The following is a 3,764-nucleotide window of genomic DNA, read 5'->3' as shown; positions in this document are numbered from 1 at the left end:
TATGTATGTTGAAAATGAATGTAAAAACCTTAAATATATTTTATCAATAAATGTTTTAATATGTCAGTTACTTTTGGAAAATAAAATAGATTGTTCAATAAAATACATTAATCATTTTGATATTAAATAGCTTATATTTATGTTTTTACAACGTTTAGTCATGACATACTGAAGCATGTTATACATCCAAAGTATTATGTATACATAACTATCCAAATTATTCAGATTTACTATTTTATTATGGTGAAAAACTATCTACTATATTTACCTCAAAGTAAAATAAGTTATTAAATTTTACGAAAATAAACAAGAACAGAGCAACAACTTAGAAATGTTCAGCTATTTTTTTGCTTGTATCCCATTCAAACTTCTCACTGCATACCTAAAATAAAAAAAATAGAAAAGGAAAAAAACAGACATATGATTAGCTATGATGTATTTGTCTTTGTAAGATCTGTTACTCTGGTCCCATCAGTTGATAAATTGAGAACATAATATAACACACATAGAACTCAATCAGCAACATTTGCATATTTTTTTCACTTGTCTTATCTTGGCATTTCCTGAATAGAGAAATTGGTTGCCCACATGCATTAGGGCAAACTAGCTTTACAAAAACGTTCCCTCATGTTCGAATACTACGTAATTGCTTGATTGACTTTATTAAATCAGGACTGTACCCAGCGTCAACATTTGGCAGGCCAAATTGCTGTAATAATAACATTCTGTTCAAACATTTACATTATTTGTGTATGCGTGGGTGGATGGATGTGTGCTTGTGTATGTTGACAAGGGGTACAGTATCTACGTGAAAATGTCACCTGAAGGTACAGAGTGATTAGAAGGGTAAGAACCTTAGAAAACATTGCAAAACTGACAGAACCATCTGACCCAGTTACCTGCTACGCTGCTAATGCTGCTACCTATTCCACACTGGCCAGACCTAGAGCCCAGTCTCCATGGCAGCCCATCATATGGACACAGCTCTGCCAGCAAGACCACCCTGCACCGAGCAGGAGAGACCTCTCCTGAGACCCCAACATGCCAGACAGGCAACAGTCCGCTGCAGTAGTTAGCACTCAGGAGGATCAAGTAAGGGAAAGCACATTGCTATCCTACCTCATGAGCTAGCAATGAGCAATGGAAGCTTGTTCAATTAAACTTAGAGACTTCAATTCATTTCCACTTCCAATATTATAATTTTTTATGTTTTCTGGATTCAAGGGAGGAAAGCTCAGTGCAAGGGGTTCTGTTGAGTCATTATTTCATAACAACATATTAGCTTGTTTTTATTTAAAAGTAAAATTATTGGCAAGTTATAGATATGATAACACATTTCCACCTTTCAACTGGGAGACAATGATTAAAAATAGTAAAACTCTGAAACAATTAATACATAAATTATGTTTGTATGTTCTGTTTTTAAAACTTAGATCTTAAGATTAAAAAATGTTTTGACACTTCATTAACAATCTAAATATTGTTGAAACATTTCTTACTTAACTCAAATTCAGTTTACTTTTTAAGTTGTTTATCTAGCTCTAGTTGTAGCTAAAAGTATAAAGTATACCCTTTTTGTTACCTTTTTGAACTTCACAAAATGCCAAGGTAGTAAATCAACAGTTTTAGCTTTTTCACACAATGACCCTTTATGATTTTTTGTTCAATTCATAAGATTGTTCAATTCAATTCACAATCAAGAATTATTCTAAAATTAAAAGTGCCTCATTTCAAGCAACAAAAGAATATATTTGATTGTCTACTTTTGGAAATATTTCTTCTTTTCAAACAAGAAGAAGAAAAATTCATTTAGTACTTTTTTCCTTTTTTCACTGTATTTGCCATTATTAACACAGAGAAAGGAAGTATTACAGAAAATAAAAAAAATATTCCAATAACTGAACAATCTGAATTTACAGCTTTGACAACTAAAACATGCATTTGCATTAGCAACTAAAATTGAAATTCAATGCATTATAAATTAACCGGTATTTTATTGTTTAAATGAACTGTGGCTAAAACATTGCTTTTCCATTTCTTTTTGTAAACAAAGTAGTTTTTTACGTACTGCAAAGTATTTAGTGGCGTAAATCTAACAATTTAAGCTTTAACCTGAAGGACAGGCTGAGGCTGCTCAGCAGATGTTGAGAATGTTTTAATTTCAAAAATGAAGATATGATGGAAAAGAGCTTCTCTTAGATGCATTATATGCATTTTGATGCATATCATAGAAGAACTATAGCAAATAAAAACTATAGCAAATATAAAATAAAACAAGTTTACATCAAAGTTAGGACCCATTTTTAAATTTATCTTTGTAAAATAAAGTAATGTAACCGCCACTAGCAAAAATAATTCTGTTTTAGTCATCAAGGAACGATGAATAGAACAAAAAATCTGGTATTAATTTTTATTTCCCTGAGTGCTGAATTTGGTTCACACCAAGCATGTTCACTGCTTGGATCCAAATAATTCAGTTTTACAATTCTTTAATGTTCAAAGGATGTTATTGAAGAGGTTAAGGTCTTCTTCTCTGGGTTACTTGTTTTCTTGAACACATTCCATAAAAACAGAACTTTAGCTCATTCTAGTTGTGAAGGTATGAACTCAACAGAAGATAAAGACTGTTGTAGTTCCATTTATGACATTTTAGGGACTTTGGAAACTTTTTTTAGCACCTTGTTGTCTGCTTTTAAAGTTTATTCGGCAGCCAGAACAGGGCATGTCAGCAGAACAGGGCATGTCAGCAGTTTATTTGAATATCCTTCACTTTTAAACTATGTGTTCAACTTTTTAAAAAAAAAATCCAATTCACAAGTAGCTTGTTGCAGAGCAAAAATGTTCTATCTTGTGCACCCATGTTGATACATCCGTGTGTGATTTTGGCCAGTTTAAGTGGAAATAAATCTGGGGTAATTTAGCTATTATAAAATGTATGTGGTTTGAGATGGGTGGTTATATCATGCGAATTGCAAAACTATTCAATTAGTCACTCTTTTTGCTTTGCACACTGAATAGTTTTTAATTGGTTCTCAAATTAATCACTTTATATTATTTATAAAATCATGGTCAATGAATAGCATAGGAAATGTCATTTCTCAAAATTAAAGTATTTAAATGTACTGCCATTCCCAATAGCAGATGGATATGTCAGTTTAATTGATTAGGTTTAAAAGCACAAGGAAAACATTAATTTATGGACATTGCTGCACAGGTAACAACAGCAGAAAAGATTAACAAATGATAGACCAGATGGGACAGTCTCAGGACTCCTAGCATGAGTTTAATATCTAGCATGGCTGCCATGTAACACAAAGTTTATTAGGATTTCTAACAGAATGCAACAAGGGTTCACACACTGCAGTATATTGATTTGTGCATAATTTATCTTTACGGCTTAAAAGCACAACATGATGAAAATGTAATTGTTATGGCGATGTATTGCTAAAAGCAGTTAGCATTTCAATACATAATGAATCCAACTGTTGTTTCTACTCGCAACAACTCAGTTAAGTTGGCATTGACATCATTCCTAATACAAAGGTCCAAGTTCTGAGACAAATCAAACTGATACAGAACATTGAGAACGAGAAAAACAGAGTGCTCTTTGGCTCCCTCTGCTGGCCTCGGCAGCAGCTAAGTTTGCTTATGCATTGGGAAGTAGCTACGAATATTATCAAAAGTTTTGTTTCAAAAAAAGATTTGTGTCATTACTTCGAAGTTAGTCGTTTTTGTTTCCCATAGCACGCACGTTCAAAAATGTG

This window comes from Poecilia formosa, unplaced genomic scaffold, assembly GCF_000485575.1.
Source record: "Poecilia formosa unplaced genomic scaffold, Poecilia_formosa-5.1.2 Scaffold182, whole genome shotgun sequence".
Lineage (NCBI taxonomy): Eukaryota > Metazoa > Chordata > Actinopteri > Cyprinodontiformes > Poeciliidae > Poecilia > Poecilia formosa.
The sequence above is the reverse complement of the archived record's forward strand: the minus strand, read 5'-3'. Positions refer to the sequence as shown.